The 17,365-nt window shown below is 50.6% G+C and overlaps 1 long non-coding RNA gene across 1 annotated transcript; it reads right to left on the bottom strand.

Moving 5' to 3' along the window:
• Window positions 1-2,604: 2,604 nt before the first annotated feature.
• Window positions 2,605-16,156, bottom strand: LOC308561774. The gene is made up of 4 exons (XR_013999554.1): window positions 15,911-16,156; window positions 12,126-12,210; window positions 8,611-8,729; window positions 2,605-7,162 (listed from the first exon to the last, which is right to left on the bottom strand). It is a non-coding gene; the product is annotated as an uncharacterized lncRNA (long non-coding RNA).
• Window positions 16,157-17,365: the final 1,209 nt, after the last annotated feature.

Genomic DNA, 17,365 nt, shown 5'->3' with positions numbered 1-17,365 from the left:
TAGTATGATTTGGTAGGTTTTGGGGTCTGGGAACACTCAACATTTTTTTCCATATAAGCGAATGCTAATTGTTTCGCTTTATGCCATTTTGGCTTGTGAAAGGTTTCATAGGAATGTCCTACTTTTAAATAGTGGGGGAACCTGCACCTGGCTTTCACCTTCCAGCTGGGTCTACTCCTGAAGGGCTGCCACAGGCATTTTGGGGGGTGCACGCAGCAGACTGGGAACTGAGACCGGGGCAGGGAGCCCACCTGCCTGCCCTGCAACGGTCTTGGAGTGGAGGGAGAATGCAGGACAGGTCTCATCCCTGTGGCAGGCCTCACAAGTCAGCATTGTGACTCCAGTGCAGACATATAGGAGGTGCTTAAAAATGCTCCTTAGAGAAATGGCTGCATCCTGGCCCCACAAGATGGAGATGAAAGGTTGAATGAACAGATGGGTAGATGAAACACCATGTCTTCTCACCATTGCTCAGCAAACCTGAACCCATCAAATGTGACTCTCCTTCAGGCCTTGGAAAAGGGTCTAAGCAAATCTGGTTTGGACATAAAGCTTAAGAACCACCGGAGGATGCAAATTCCCTGCTGTTCTCTCAGTGTCCACCATGGCAAAGGCAGCTTGGGCTGTCTATAAGAGGAGCTGGGGATGAACAAGTCCATCTTTAAATGTAGCAAAGGGCAGCCCATGTCTAACCAGGGGCCAGCCCAGGATGTGGACTCAAGGGGCCCAGGGGTGCTATTTGGTGGGCTGGCCACTGGAGGGCAGTGCGACCACGTCCATCAAGCCCTTGCAAAGGCTTCAGGTGGGAGTAGCCTTCGGTTACCGTCCTGCGAAGACCAGCTGTGGGGGGTGGGGGGTGGTCTCAGCCAGGAGCCAAGAAACAGAAAGGGATCTGGTCCCAGTCAGTGGCTCCGGCCCCGGCCCACCAGCCCCAGACCTTCTTAGAAGCTAAAGGGGCTCAGCTGACATGTACCTCTGGCCCCTGTATCTCTAAGGGGGCTTCTCTGCCTCTCCCCTCCAGAGCATGGCCTGATGCTGGGGTTTGGCCCACCTTGGGCCTGGAAAGTTTGGAGGCCAGGACTGCAGGACCTCCAGGGCAGGAGATATGGTCAGGCTGCCTGGGGCAGAGTGCCAGAGAGGGCAGCAGGACCTTGACTGCCTCCCCAGAGGCAAAGGGCAACCTCCCTCGTGACCCCCTCTGAAGTGCAAAACAAGCCAGCCCTCTTCGGGGGCAGCTTAACCCTCTCCTGGCTGGTGAGGGCAGGCTTAGGTTTGGAGGCTGAAATGCCATGGGAATGGGGAGGAATTTCTAAGAACTGCAAGAAAAACTTGGACCCTGGCAACTTCCTCCCGGGTGTTTAGAAATCCCATTCCATGAGCCATTAGGAGCTTTTGCAAGTGAGTTGGATGTGATCCAGTCACCTTCTTTCTTCTTGCCCCATGTTCAACCCGCGTGAAGCCAGAGGCAGCAAAAGTCGCTCCTACTGGCCATCAGGTGTTTGCCGGGCAGCCCAGTGTCAGGCCCATGGAGCACTTATCCAAGTGTAGGATCTTGTTGCTCGAAGCATAAAGTGCAGCTCCTTCACAGGTCAGGCCTGTCTCGAGCCAGGGGTCAAGGACTGGCAGCCCGGGGCACAATCTCAGTGGCTGACTCAACTTTCAGTCCCTCCCACCACGAGGACTTCAAATTCCATTCCTAACGCTATTTGAGGAGCTGCAGGCCCTACAGGCCACACCATCCTGTTGTTGGATATCTGACCCGGTTCACACATTGATAATGCCTCTCTGTCATCTGGGTACTTTTCAGCTTCTAGAGTATTCTTTCTTCTTGATTCTGTCAAACCTTCAAGGTCCAGCTTAAATATCAACTCCCCCAGGAAGCCTTCCTCAGTTTCCCTCCATTTCCAGCAGAATCCGTCTCCCTTCTCTGCCCACCCATAGTCCCATTAGCCTGGCTGTAAGGCTCTCCTGTTTCCCTTGCTACACTGAAGGCACCGTGAGAGCAGGGACCCTGAGATTGGTCTTTGTGTTCCCCATGGCGCCTCACACATGTGGCTCATTTAGAAAAAGGTTGTTGCAAGAGAATCGTGAAATTATTGAATGGGTTTTGGCGTTGGAAGCAAAGTTCCCAAACGTTTTGAACCCTGGGCAAAAGAACAGGTAATGGTGTTTTCTTAAGCCCTGTAATGGAATCCTTTTGTGTTTAATTGCTTCAAGTCATTTTCAGTGTAGATGTCAGGGTGCCACAGGAACAAAACCATGGGTCCCAGCTCGGCCAAGAGAACTAACCACTGATGATTTCTTCTCTGTGACATGGAACGGCAGGCAGTGTGTCAGGCCCCCAAAACCAGCCTAGGAAAGTCTACACTGCGCTTGAGGTTATGATTTTAGGCTGAGATCTTGTGAGGAGGCAGGAAAGCAAGTGCCTTGAGAATCCTGGAGAAGGGGGAAGCTACCGGAAGGGTCCCCCTTTCCTTTGGTGTAAGTCTAAAGTGCCCGGTGAAGGACTCCAGAAAGCCCCTTTTATGCCTCACCCGCAGATGATTTGCTGAACGCTCATTAAGGAGAAAACAAAGAGGTGGTTTTGTTTATTTATTTAAGAGGAAAAATAAATGAGCTGTGACAAAACAATTTGAAACCAGGCCCCTCTGAGACCTGGGCTTTCACTTCCTTGATGGGAAGTAAAACAGAGAATCGAATCCCCCTCCAAATAAAAGTGAAGTTAATAATCAGACAGCTCGAGCCCCGGCCACATCCTGTGTCAGCTCCCTCCCTCCCTTGGCCCACTGTTTATAGCAGCAGAGCCCTCCTCCAGAGCCCAGAGTGGGCTTAACTCTTTCCTCCCTGTCTCAGCAAAGCCCAACCCTGCTGTGAGGCTGGCAGGCTCCTGGATCCTCCGGTGCAGGCCTGGCCTCTGCAAGGCCAGCTCTCCTCGGCCTGCCCGCGTGGGCCTGGCCTCACAGGGCAGCCAGCCTGCCTTCCAGCCTCTGACCCACTCAATGCCTTCAGTAAACTCAGCTTGGATTTGAGCCATGTCTTCTGCTTGTCCCGCACAAAACCCAAACTGGGCACAGGAGGGCTGCACCCCTATCGCTTTCCCTCTCCAGCCCTCCCCTCCAGGAAAGCACTGAGTAAACTCATTCCTAGTCCAGATTCAGGGCCTCTGCTCCATGCAGCCTCCATAGCTGGTGGTTTACAGGAGCTGCTGTGTTTTGATGGAAAGAAGCACACATTTTGGGGGTTTTTGGTCTGTGTTGAGAGCAGCCACTGTCTACGACACTTTATACTTCCTTTAGTGCAGTTATTTCTCCCAGGACCTCTGGGCTCATTAGTAGCACCCCCCCACTGAGCTGAGGAAGAAACCTTGCTAATATTTATTGAGGGCTTTCTACCTGCCAGTCACAGTTGTAAGCAACAGCTCTGCCCTATAGAACCACTGTCCTCCTCACAGTACAGAGGAGGAAACTGAGGCACAGAGGGGTAAGTACCTTGCACGTTGTTACAGGGCTGGTCAATAGCAGAGCTGGGATTTGAACTCAGGCATTGTGGCTCCAAAGCCTATGCCCTTAGCCCCTGAACTCTAGGTCTCTTCTCTGGAGCCAGGGGGCTTTTGGGAGTTTAGAACAATCCCAGGAATGCATTTCAAAGGTCCCGAAGCCCAAGAATGTTTTGAGAACATTGGAACTTTGTCTTGGGTGCTCCTTCCTCCCTTCAGTTTCTTCCCAGGGGAGAAGGTACAGAGAACGTGCAGAGGCTCGGCGGGCAGCGGAGTGGAGGAGAGGCTGGGTGTGGAGCGGGTTGTGATGGCACAGACCCGCGTGGCTCGGCAGGAGGCTGGGCAGCCACAAGCAACTGGACTACCTTCTGCTTACATCCCCTCCTCCGCAGCCTGTGGGTTTCTCACCTGAAGTCACAAACACCCTCTTCTGGCTGAAACTTGTCTCACAGGAAGCCAGTAACCAGTTGCCTGGGGCAAGTGGCAAAGACTCAGGATGGGCTGTGGAGGACACCTGCCTGTCCCGGGATTCCTCCCTCTGCGCGCCACAGCTACTTCTATTTGTCCTTAGAAAAGTGCCTCTGGCCAGGTCCGGGTGCCTTGCCCAGCCATTCGTGGGTCCCCGGGACGGGGAGGGTGTGCTGTGCTGCCCCCTGCTGTCTGGCCGCCTTCATCACCGCTTGCCCCAGGTTTAGCTGGGGAAGGCTCCAGAGAAGGTCGCCGTGGAGCGTGCTCCTGAGCACAGGGCCTGCTCTTGGTCTGTGTACCCTGCACCCCCCTGGCTCCATCTTGGGGTAAGAGATCTTCTGAAGTCTGCTTTCTCGAAATGTATTTCACCATTCAAAGCCATGGCCCAGAGGGAGCTGTGCCCTGTCTCTCATTTTCCAATTCATTCTTCAGCCGGAGAGAAAGCAGTGGGGGCTCCGTCCCAAGTGGCCTGTTCTTCCCAGAGCAGGGTGGCTCCTCTGGGAAGGGAGGCATCAGCAGCGACCTCTCTGTGACACCTGAGAGGGCTGACATCCAGTAAGGGGCCTGGATCAAAGATATCTCAGAGGATGCGTGCCTTGACTTTTGTTTAATTTAGATGTTTAAGTGCAGCATCTACAATTTAGACAGAGCGCCGGAGATTGGGTGGCTCCACTGTGGTCCTCAGAGGCTAAGGGCCGACATTTGCCAAAACCCCTCCAACCAGACCCGCCCTTTATCAGCACCAAGGCACCGTATGTACATTCATCTCCTTTTCCATCACCCTAGAAAATGGGGCCCAGGTGATCACCCATCTTCCAGTGGAGAAAAGTGAATTTAGAAAGGTTGAGTAGCCTGCCCACTTTGCTGGGGGGAAAGCAACTCACTGTGGTTTAAAATACATTGAGACCAATTTAAAAATCACTTTTACTGAGTTTAAAAGCAGTCAAAGTGGACACCAGGCCCGTTGAATGTTTTTCCGCAGCCTGAGAGGCCCTGAGGGGCAGGGCACCGCTCCTGGTCCTCAGCATGACGTGTGTGTGTGTGTGTGTGTGTGTGTGTGTGTGTGTGTGTCTCCCTGCCCGTTCTCCAGCCCTCCCTGGTGCCTGGAGGATCTCCCCCCACAGCCTCATCACGTGTCCAAGAGCACATGTCCTTAGAAAGTAAATACCATATTGCAAGAACCAGTAAGCCCTGGCCAGTGTGGCTCAGCTGGTCGGAGCACTGTCCTGTGCACCAAAAGGTTGGGGGTTTAATTCCCAGCGAGGGTGCATATGGGAGGCGACCTCCCGATGTTTCTCTCTCACACTGATCCTCTCTCTCTCCCTTCCCCTCTCTCTCAAAAATCACTGAGAGCATATCCTCAGGTGAGTATTAAAAAAAAAAAAAAGAACCAATAAGACCAGAATCCCTAGGTTAAAATTCTTTCAGCTTAAAACATTTTAGTATGGAAAATACCAAACACACACAGAAGGAGACGGAGTAGTATGAGGAAGCCTATTATACCAATTATACCATCACCAACATCACCAAATCCTGCCGTGCTCGCCCACTTAGATCACCATCTGCCTCCCTACCTCTCAGATAAGTATGAAGTAAATTCCATATACCAGGTCCTATCATTACCAGTATTTCAGCATGAATCTTAAAAAACACCAGACTCGTTAAACTTTACCACGTTGTCCTGTTGCACCTAAAAATTAACAAGACCCCCTAAATCTCATCAAGAGTCAGTTGGTGCTCACATTTCCAGAACATTTAAAAAACTCTTTCCCTTTAGACTTAAGGGGAAAACAAGCCCAGCTCTGAAATAAGAATTTCTCAGCATTCGGTCACGTCCTGACCACCTCGCTCCTCCATGGGCTGATGTCTGGATTGGGGCAGAAACGCCCGGTTGTGAAGTCTCTGAGGCCAATAAGCTCTGGGCCGGGGCAGAGCCGCGCACTCGGGGGCGCCGGTCGGGCCGAGTCTCACGGCGGGATGACCGCGCAGGGCGCGGCTGCAGCCCCACTGAGCTCACGCGGAAGGACTGCAGGGCAGCCCCCCGCGCTCTCCCACCCACGCGGGTGTCCCGGCTGTGAGTGGCCAGCCTTGGCCTTCTGCGCAGCGCTCCACCCGCCAGCTGCCTGGCCTCCTCTGGGACCCTCTTCTTTCTCTCTTGCTCAGGATACTTGACTGTGTTCCAGGGACTCCGTGGAACCCCACTTTGTAGGGCCTCCAACCTTCCTGGTCTTGCCAATTCACTGTTTAACATCTAGCAACAGTTGACAAGGGGTGCTTTTAGGGAGGGGGCCAATGCGTGCCAAGTGCTTTGCTCATCCGTCCTACAGCAGCCCCAGGATGCCGGTAAGGCTGTCACTGCCGCTTCCCAGTGGAGGAGACTAAGGGAGGGCAGGGAGGTCAGTACCTTGCTTGCCTCGGAGGTGGCAGGGCCAGGACTGGGATGTGGTCAGCTGAACACTGGGTGCTCTCCATTGCAACACACGGGTTCCCAAATGTTGAGACTGGTTTAGCGAACTGCTACGTAGCTTGGCCAAGGACCAGACACCCCTTTGAGGACAAATCTTGACAAGTTGGGATCTGCAGTCACAATGCGCTTTTCCCTGCCACGTTCACATCTTCCAGAACAGACATAGTATGACATACTATTATACACACCCTTATTAGGAGATTAGCTCAGTTGAATGGAATAAATTTTTAGGCAATTCAGCCTTTAATTTCCTGGTTTGTCTTTTTTCATGGTTAAATAATAGTTTGAGTCATAGATTATACGACCGGGACAGGTTTGAAGGTTAGGAGGGATGGGAAGAAACTGGGTTGAGTATCTAAGGCCACAACCTAGACAGTATCCCTTCTGTGTATTTTTTCACCTCTGTTTTTGATAAAAGAAAAATGTGACTTATAGAATCAGGGTCAAGTACTTAACAATTCTTCGAGGGAGAAAGGCTGGCATGGGCACCATTTTCTTTGTCCCAGTCAAGTTCAGCTCTAGTGGCTTCCCCTTGGCTGAACCTTGGAGGAGCAGTTTTAGGTGGTTTGGTGAGGCTCAGACTCCTGCCCATTAGGAGCCCACTTTGCCCACTGCAGACGGCCTGAGCATTGCCAAAGCTGGGCACTAAATCAAACTCACTTGCATTTTTGCTGCCTTTGTTTCTCGATTTTGCCTTGGTTTGCTTCAGCTTTCTCCCAACTCCTGCTGCCCTGAAGAAACAGAAGAGTGGGCAGAGGTGGGTTTGATTAAGGGGCATGGAGAAGCCCAAACACACACAGAGAAGAGGGGCGTTGGCCAATTCACAGAAAGAGAGGCAACGGGAGGCTGAGAGGCCAAGCTGACAAAGGGAAAGGAAACAGCCCTTAAGTGCTCACGGAGTTTATGGACACAAAGTGAACTTAAAGTAACTGTTACCCAATTACAGCAACGGGAAAGCTGTGGCTATCTTTAGGTCTCCTTGGCAATGCGGGGGAAATTAATGTAAATCATCTAAATTGTTTCCAAAAGTAGCACTTGCTGGGACACCTCGGGATTTGCAGAGTTGGGCATGCCAGGCTCCCAGGATTCCCTGCTGTTCCAGGAGGGTGCATCTGTGGGTTGGTTTAGTCCTGGTCCACAGAGGTGGCTGAATAAGCCCCTCTCTGGGCGAAGCAAAGCCAGTAAAACGGCTCCGTTACACCTAAAGCTTCTGCCCGCTCAGGGTCTCCAGCGAGCCCTCTGGAGGGCACCGTGGTGGAAGCCACAAACTGGGGTGACCTGATATGGTTTTTGGCCTTGCCCCAGGAAGATCAGCCCTCATTCTGCAAAATACCAACAGCTGGGGTAAGTTGGGAGAATTGCAGGAAAAACAAGAGCAAGGTGGACAGCTTGCTTTCCTGGGGTCGCCCTTGCTCAGTGTTCAGAAGAGTCTGAAACCCACAAAAAGCAGGAAGACTCAGAACTAATAAGTGTGGTCGGTTGAGGGTCAAAGCAGTTTGTTTTAAGTTCACTGCGCCTCTTCTTCTCTCCTGGGCCTCGCTTTATTTTTTATTTTTCTGATGTTGTTTGCTTTCACAGTCTTCTCTCTTTGCAGAATATTTATAACTCCCCTCTTCTTTTTCATTCTCAATTTCCCTCTCCACCCTACTCTGCCTTCTTAGCATAATTTTTCTTTTCTTTTGGCTTTCCTTGTTTCACATCTGGATTCCCGGATGGTTTATTTTGTCTGTTTCCTGAATTTCTCTCCTCTCCTATTTCTTATAGTCCCCCCCGCCCCTTTCCTTCAGCTTCAATTCTTTCCCCTAAAGACTTCCTTGGGCCACACAGGCTTTTATTCTTGTTCATCTGTTTAAGCAGTGCTGGCACGGAGGAGGCCACAGCCGGCAGGCAGGGCCACGGTGGCAGAAGAGGACCTGGGTATCTGAATAGACTCCCCCAGCCCCGGTGTCCTTGGAAGAGGAGCTTCCTTCTGGAGAGGGGCTCCCTGGTGAGGGCTGACACTGGCTGCCAGGCCCCGGCTGAGGGCTGGGGGCAGATGGTGTTTCCTCCACGTTGTGTGGGCCTGCACCCCATTGCTCATGGAACCCACCCTTCTCTGGGTGTACGGGTGGGGGATTCACCGGGTTCCACCCAGAAAGGCTGGGGCTCAGGGGAGGTGTACCCCCTGGGCATGTATCACCTGTAAAGCTCTGTGCTGTGGGTGGGATGATTTGCTGCATAGGGTCTGCCTTTTTGGGGAGCCTGGGTATCCTTTGATCCTCGTTCCCTGGCTGAAGTTGGCCTGGGCATCTGGAGTGTCTGGGGAGACAGAGGCAGTTTTCCAGCACAAGGTCCTTCCTTCCAATGGCCCCCACCTCTGGCCAGTTGGCATTTTCAGGACACAGGGAGAATGCGAGAAGAGACTGGTAATTGTGAGGTACCTTAAAAGTTCTTGGCCACTGGGGAGCACCGCAAACCCCACCTGTGGGAGTCCTGAGGGTCAGCCCTGGTACTGATAGAAGCAGGTGGCACTTCTCAATGGGCGTGGTGGCAGAGAAATCCTAGAAGTTGCAGCCGCACCCCTCCTTGTCTGGAGTGGTGGGGAGGGGGTGAGGAGTGCCCTGGCTCTGCTCCCCAGCTGTCTGAGGCAAATCGACTGGAGTCCATCTGGCTGTCGCCCCAGGCCCAGGCTTGCTTCCCACCCTGGGGTGTCAATGCCACTGGGCGCTGGCTGAGTCCTGAGCAGGCCCAGCTGAGGGCAGATGTGCCAATGCTCTGCCCAGGCCACACATGGAACTGAGCTGCGTCCTGGGGTAGAGGGGCCCAAGAGCACCCGGTGGACACCCATCAGGCTGTTGTCTTTTCCCAGGCCCGGGATGACAGTGACCACATGCTTCCCTGGAGGTCCCATGAGGGGCCCCCTCGCCTTCTTCACACATTGCTCTCTTGCCAGGTCCCATCCCTTCCTTCTCCTCATCTTCATCAATGCACAATGTCTCTGCCACTTCAGAAAAGTACTATTGACTATACAGAGGCTTGAGAGAAATCTTTGCTTTTATTTAATATTCTGCTCATAATTTACTTTAAGCCTTCAACCCTAGAGTCCAACTCTTAGAATCCAATATTCTTTAAGAGCCTAGGACCGTAAGACTCAGGAGCCCCCAGGCCCCTAGTCCTGGGCGCTGTGGGTTTGGGTGTCTGGTTCAAGGTCTATCCTAGACAGGAAGACTGTTTAGGGGACTGGTGATGCACTTTTTTTCCTGAGTTTTTCCCTTAACTCTACCAGGAGAGCTGGAGGTAAGGACCCAGCCTCTTAGATGTAGGAATTCAGGTAGAGATTAGGATCCCAGCCACCTCTTGCCCTTCCCACCTGAGGCCAAAGCACAGGCTCCGTCAACCTGTGGTCTGGGTGCTGCCTGGTTCCTGTCACCTCCCTCTGCCTTCCCACTTCCCACGCACCACGTTATATAAATATTTACACCCCCGGGCTGGCAGGAATCTTTCTCCAGCTGCTTCCCTGGTCTCTGGGAGAGCTTGTTCTCTCACTGAACAGCTGCAGCAGATCTGGTTGCCTTTGGTCAGACAAGGGCAGGCCCTGGTTTGGGGCCTGCTGTCCCCCTGGGGTGGAGGGTGCAGTTGGCGGGAGAAACTCAGATCTAAAGAAGTCACAGGGCTGTGGCAAAGATCCCTCCTCCCTCCTCCACCGGCTGCCTACGTGGCGACCCTCCAAGAGCTGTCTGATCCCTGCTCTGGCTGGGGAGGTGGGTCCTGCTTCTCAAAGGAACAGCTCCCCAAGGTGGGGTCTGCTCCAGTCTGGGCAGGGGGGTCATTCCAAAGCAAAGTGGCTGGTGCTGGGACAAAATAGGAACTTAGTTTACTTGTGAGTACTTTACAGTTTACAAGTATGTGCTACACCCTTGATTAAGGCTGAAGCAGACCCCCCAGTCTGGAGCAAGAACCCCCTGGAGATTCTTCACACTGGGCCTCTCCCCAGTGCCTTCCCTGGGCCGTCTTTCCTCCAGGCCCTGTGCAGTGTCCCCGGGATCTGGGGAGTGGAGAGGACAGATGCTGCTTCCCTCGTCTTTCTTGGTGACCCATGAAGCAGGAGTTTGCCAAGGAACCAAACCAGCATTTGTTAGAGTCCCATGGGCTGGGCACTGTGCGAGGCATTTCCCCATATTCTTATGTAATTATTCAAGGCTTACGCCCAGCAGATTTTTGAGCTTTTGTGTGTGTCTGCTCTTCCTGCTCTCATACATGGCCACATAGCAGCAAGCTCCCAGGCACAGAGTCCTCTCTCTCTGGTCCTTTTGGGTTCAGCAGGCGCCTCCTAGAGCCAGCCAGTGGATACTGATCTCGCCTACCTGCAGTGAGGGCCAGTCACTTGCTGTCAGCTCCCCTCCTGTGCCTCAGTTTTCCCCACATCTGTGGGAGGTAAATAACCTGTGCTCCACAAAGCACTGCAAATTCAGCACAAGAAGGGGTTTTTAAAAAACAACATGGTGGTTTCATTTAACTCGTTTTTCTCCATAGGGGACAGGGGTGGGTGTGACAGAAGAGACCGTTCAGGTATCAGGCATTAAGAAGAAGGTGTGTTCAGTGATTTGGGGTGGCCGAGGAAAGGGAACACGGGGATTTCATATCCAACAACCCCAAAACTCAAGTAGCAGAGCCACTGGGGGTGGAGGTGTGGCATCTGGGAGGGGGTTCTGGTGGGGGCCGGCGGGGACAAAGGCTCCAGTATCCCTATACCCACACTTGTGCCAGAAAGAAAACAGATGCAATCTAAATCTCAGCTTCTCTCTCTCTCTCTTCATGCTCAGACCCCTTCTGGGACTGGGAGAAAATCTGGTGTCAAAGGTGCCTGCGTGAGACTTGTAGAGCGCGCCCTGGCCCAGTGCGTGGCATTTGGTGGGTAGAGAGCCATCGGTGGTGAGGCAGGGGAGGAGTGGGCTGGATGTGGCCTTGGGGGGAGCGTGCAGGGAGAAAGGTGAAAAACCACAGCTCAAGCCATGCAGCTGCCAGATATTCCTGTTGCCTGCCTCCCCACCCCCAAAAGGTAAAACAAAACCCAAATAAAAGCCTGACCTGGCAGATATTAATACCCCAGAGCCAGGGCTGGTGTGCAAGCAGCCGCCCCCTTCTGTTTCTATAAGTGGCTGAAATAAATTTAGCGAAACAACCCCACCCGTCTGAGGGCCTAAGATTTCAGAGCAGTGGGACTCTTTACCCTGAAAGCCCCTGTTTTTCAGAGCTGAGAGCTTTTTGTTTAAATTCCCTTTGGGAATGGAATGCTCTCAATCTAAAATAATTATTTTACTGTGCAGTCATCTATTTCTCGTAAACGCTCTGACGCAGGATGGTTTGCTAGAAAGCTGATCCATAGATGCTCGACAGCTTAAAGTTGTCAACTCCATGGGGCCACTGCCTAGTTGGGTCCACTGGAGTATTTATTCTGAGGTTATTTTTCGTGATATATGTGCATGTTCAGCTAAGTTTCTCTGTTGTCCGTCACACAGAATAGTGGTTATGGCTAAGTTACCAAAGTAGAGAATTACTTATTGAGGGCCTACTATGTGCTAGGCACTGTGCCAGGCCCTGGGGGTTGAGTTGAGGGTAGAGTCAGCCTGTTCTTGGAGCATACATCCTTGGTGGGAAGGGCTATGTCAAAAAGTTAAATGATTACAAAAATCTGGCAACTCATACCATACTTACTAGTGAAAGACTGCTTTCTCCTAAGACTGCAATCAAGGTGAGAGTGTTCATTTCACCATGCCCATTCACCATCACATTGGAAGACCTAAACAGGGAAGAAAAAGAAATATGACGTGTAATATGATGTGTAATACTTAAAGAAAGAAATCAAACTATTCCTATTTGCAGATAATTGTCTGTTAAAAAAAGAAATGCAAATACGTAAAAACAGAACTCAAGGAATCTACCCAGAAACCTTCTTATAACTAAAGTGACTTTGTAAGATTATAGGATATAAGGTCAATAGACAAAAATTAACTGTTTTTCTATAAACTAGTAATGAGAAATTGGAAACTGAAATTTAAAAAATTACAATAGCCACCCCCCCAAAAAGAAATGTTAGGTATAAAAATAACAAAACGTATATAGTATCTGTATGCTAAAAACTATAAAACACCGATTAAAGAAATGAAAGAAGACCTAAATAAATAGACATGCCATGTTCATGGATTAAAGACTCAACATTGTGAAGATGCCATTTCTTCTTGAATTGATCTACAGACTTAATGCAATTCTAATAAAAACCCATTATGATTTTTTTTTTTAGATACAGACAAGCTGGTTCTGAAACTTATATGAAAAGGCAATGGAAGTGGAAGAACTAAGACAATTTTGAAAATTAAGAATAAAGCCAGAGGAATTGTACCACCTGATTTTAAGACTTATTATAAAGCTACAGTAATCAAGATGGTGTGGTATTGGCAAAGGAAAGGACACACAGATCAACGGAACAGAAGAGACCCATTCCAATAAGGCCAACTGACTTTTGAATAGGTGCAAAAGCAATTCAGTGGAAAAATGACAGCCCTGGCCAGTCTTGCTCAGTGGTTAGAGCGTCGGCCCGTAGACTGAAGGGTCTTGGGTTCGATTCTGGTCAAGGGCATGTACCTTGGTTGCAGGATCGATCCCTGGGCCCAGCTGGGGCACGTGCGGGAGGCAACCAATTGATATGTCTCTCTTCCATCGATGTTTCTCTCTCTCTTTCCCTCCCTTCCACTCTCTCTGAAAAGCAAAGGAAAATATCCTTGGGTGAGGAAAAAAGAAAAATGATAGTTGTTCCAAAAAACAGTGTTGGGATTGGACATCCACAGGCCAAAAAAAAAAAAAAAAAAATGAACCTCAACCTAAATCTCACATCTTACAAAAACAAACAAGCAAACAAACAAAAACACCACTAACTTCAAATGGATCATAGATGTTAGTGTAAAACATGAACTATAAAACTTGTAGAAGAAAACAAAAAATCTTAATGACCTAGGGTTAGGCAAAGAGTCCTTAGACCTGACACCAAAAGCAAGATGCAGAAAAGATAAAACTGATAAATTAGACTTCATCAAAATTAAAAACTTTTGCTCTGTGAACATACTTAGTTGAGAGAATGAAAAGATAAGATACAAACTGGAAAAAATATTTGCGAGTCACATTTTGACAATGTAACTGTATCCAGAATATATAAAGAACTCTTAAAACTCAACAGTAAGAAAACAACCAACCAATTAAAAAATGGGCAAAAGACTGGAACAGACATTTCACCAGAGGACATACAGGTGGCAAACGAGCATATTAAAAGATGTTCAACATCATTACCCACTAGAAAAATGCAAATTAAAACCCAAGATACCACTACACACCTATTAGAGCAACTAAAATAAAAAACATAATTATAAGTGCAGGTAAGTATGTGGAGCAACTGGAAACTCTGATATTGCTGTTGGAGATGCAAAATGGTATATCTACTCTCAAACAGATTTAGCAGTTTTCTATAAATTTCAATATGCTTTTACCATATGACCCAGCAATTCTACTCCTAGTTATTTACCCTAGAGAATTAAGAATTTATATTCCCACAAAAATCTGTACACAAATGTTTATTGCAGCTCTATTCTATATGGCCCCAAACTGGAAATAATCCAATATGCTCCAACAGGTGAATGGATAAAACAACTGGTGGCATACACACACATACAATGAAATATTATTCTTCAATTAAAAGGAATGAACTATTAATACATGCAACAACATGGGTAAATCTCAAAGGCACTATGCTATGTGAAATCATACAAACTATATGATCCCATTTATATGGCATTCTGGAAAAGACAAAATTATAGTATAGAGAACAGACCACTGGTTGTCAGAGTAAGGGATGGGGGAGGATGTGACTACGAGGGGGTGATGGAACGGTTCTGTTTCCCGATGATCATGGTGGTAGTTACATGAATCTATTCACATGTTGAAATTCATAGAACTATATGCCAAATAAAGGTAAATTTTATTGTGTTAAATTAAAGAGTAAAAAAGTTTATAGGAATGAATGTATACTCACAAACTGAAATAACTACTTTGAAGGAAATAAGCATTCCATGAGAACATAAGAGAGAAGGCTGACACCTTGCCTTGATGGGGGGAGAGGGGCACCAAGAATGGCTGGGGAAGTGATGCCTGAGCTGGTTTCTAAAGGATGACTTAGAATTTTTTTGGGCCAAAGGAAGCTCAATTCAGACAGGAGAAATAGCACAGGTCAAGGCCCTGGGGCAGGAGGAAGGACTGTTTATTTTCATCTGAAATTGACTAGAGCACAGAAGTGCCCTGGGGGGTGGGGGTGAGGGTGGGGGTGGGGGTGGGTGGGAGAGGCAGTGGTGGGGAAGAGGAGGAGGCTAGAGCAGTAAATGAGTGAGATTTTGCTGGGCTAAGAGTTTGGTTTTTATTCTAAGAGGGATTGGGTAGCCAAGGGTTTTAGGAAATTGTAAAACGAAATCAGATCTAGGTTTTGTAAAAGATCACTCGGACTGCCAAATGGAGGAAGGTTTGAAGGAGAGTGGGGATGGAGCCTAAGTAAGTATGCAGGAAGCTTGGAGTTGGAAAGGACCCCTAAAATAGTGTCTCTCAATCTTAGTACTACTGACATTTTGGACCAGAAAAATCTTTTTGTTATGGGAGGCTGCCTCCGGGTCTGCCTTATCCAGGGCTGGGGGTGGGACCAGAAAGTGATACCGATTAGTCAGCTGACCATTTCATGGACATCTACACTGAAGAATCCTTTTGCAAAATGAATACCCCCCCAGAATTTTTGTGGTGTTATGAGGCCCCAATAATGGTTTAGTTTACATACAATGGCTAGGCACGTAAAGATTTCAGCTAGGCATGAAACGAGGCACTTCACTGGCCAATTTTAGGACTATTATTATCATCCCTATTTTAGAGATAAGGAAACTGAGGCTTTGGTCAGTGTCTTGAAAAAATCTCAAAGCCAAGATTTGGATCTAGAGCGGCCCAACTTTAAAACTCCTGGACCGCAGATTCTCAAACCTTAGTGCTTGAATCACTACAGAAAGTTCACTAAAATGCCCATTCCTCGCCCCACCCCAAAGCGTCTGATTCACTGGGCCTGGGCCCAAGCTGAGGAATCTGCATTCCACAAGCACTACAGTTAAATCTAAACCAGGCACCTCCCCGGCAGCACTTGGCCCTACCTCCTCTCTAATCCAGGGAAGTTTCGGCTGTGCCAGGATTTTAGGTAGCAGAGATTGGGGGGAAGGGCAGGGCGCAATCTGAAGAATTTGGGGGATTTGTAAATGACCTGGAGCCGGGGAGGAGCTGCAGCATCGCGGGGCTCTACGAAGGCAGGTCCTGCGCTGCAACCATGGCGAGGAGGGGACTCTGGGTGGGACGCCTTGAGGACGCCTTGAGAAAAGGCCCAGGGTTCAGCGGTCCACGGCCAGCAGCCCAGCGCCCCACACTCTCACCTGCCTCTAGGTGCGCCAGGGTCCAGATTGGTCAATGAATGTATCCGTCGCGTTTCCCTAATTCCGAGGACTTTCACTTTCCTCCTTTGACAAAACCTAATACCCCCAAGCCAAAAATACCTGGCTGGGCCCTCCCCGCGAGGAGACCGGCCTCAGGGGAGCAGGCAGGGCCCGGAAGCCGGGCCTGGGCCCGAGGACCTGGCGCGTCGCCTCCCAGTCGGAAGCGGCGGCGCAGGTGACGGGGCGGCCTCTGCGCACGGCGCGGGCGCGGAACCGAGGGCGGCTGCCGGGCGGAGGAGGCGGGGAGGGCTGCGCGCGCCTCCCGTCGGGCTTCCTGCCCGGGCCTCGGCTCGCCGCGGTTCCCGCCACCGTCGGGCACCTGCCGGGCACGTCCCGTCCTCGGGCCCCCCGCCCCTCCTCGGCCCCGCTGGACGCCGTTCCCGGCCAGCCGCGGCGTGGACGCCGGGTCAGCGAAGGGTTAAGGAGGTTCGCTCCCTCCCCTCGGCTCCCTCACCCTTGGAAAGTCCCCGAAATGACGTTTCAACCCGACAATTAAAAAAAGGGTTTAATTATAGAGGCAGGCTCTGGGAGCTGGAACAAACCCGGTCGGTCGGCGGGGCTGGTAAACAACTCCGGGGCGAGCGGGCCGGGCTGGCCGCCGCCCCGCGGAGCCCGCGCCCCCCGGAGCGGGGGAGGGGAGCGCCCTCCGGGAGTTGGAAAAGCAGAGGAAATTCGAGGAATCGCGTTCTTTTTTGGGGAAAAAAAGTATTTTAACTAGCCCGGGGCGCCGAGGCCGGGTGCTGGTGCTCGGGCCGGTCCCCCAGCCGTGGGGGAAAGCGGCGCCCCGCGGAGAGAGGGAGCAGCGCGTGCGGGCGACACCCCCGCTCGCCCGGGGTCCCCTTACTCCTCGCTTCTCCACCTCTCCCCGTCGCCCCAGCACAGCTTCGCGAACCCTCCAGAGTTAGTCCAGTGGGTCCTTTTGGGGGGCGGGGCGGGGGAATAGAAAACCGAAATAGCTTCACATGGGGACACAGACTAACCTTGTGGTTTTAACGCGCACCCTACTCAGTCCTGAAATCTGGAACTCATTACCTCATCTCCAAGAAACTGCACGAAACTGCCCCCCACCCCCTTCTTGGAGCTGGGGAAAGGAGCGAGCAAACATCCCTCCCTTTAAGAAAGAAACCTACATTTGATTGATTTAAATTAAGGTGGATGGAAGTTATTTCCCTTTCTGGCGCTTGCCAGATTTCAAGAAAAGCTGCAAAATGGGAGCAAAGGGAGGGAAGCAACAGGCGGCTGGACAGCCGAAGGAGAAAAAGCAAAGGGCAGCAGCCGGGTTAAAAATGGGGGCCATCAATTTAAGTCAAAGACGACAAATAAAAGCGAACCGGGTTGGGGATCACGTAGGTCGTGGTTGCAGCAAAAGTTGTGTGTTTCGCAAAGATGAAAAAC

The sequence above is a fragment of the Miniopterus schreibersii genome (genome assembly GCF_964146895.1).
Source record: "Miniopterus schreibersii genome assembly, chromosome: 1".
Taxonomy (NCBI): Eukaryota; Metazoa; Chordata; class Mammalia; order Chiroptera; family Miniopteridae; genus Miniopterus; species Miniopterus schreibersii.
The sequence above is the reverse complement of the archived record's forward strand: the minus strand, read 5'-3'. Positions and strand labels throughout refer to the sequence as shown.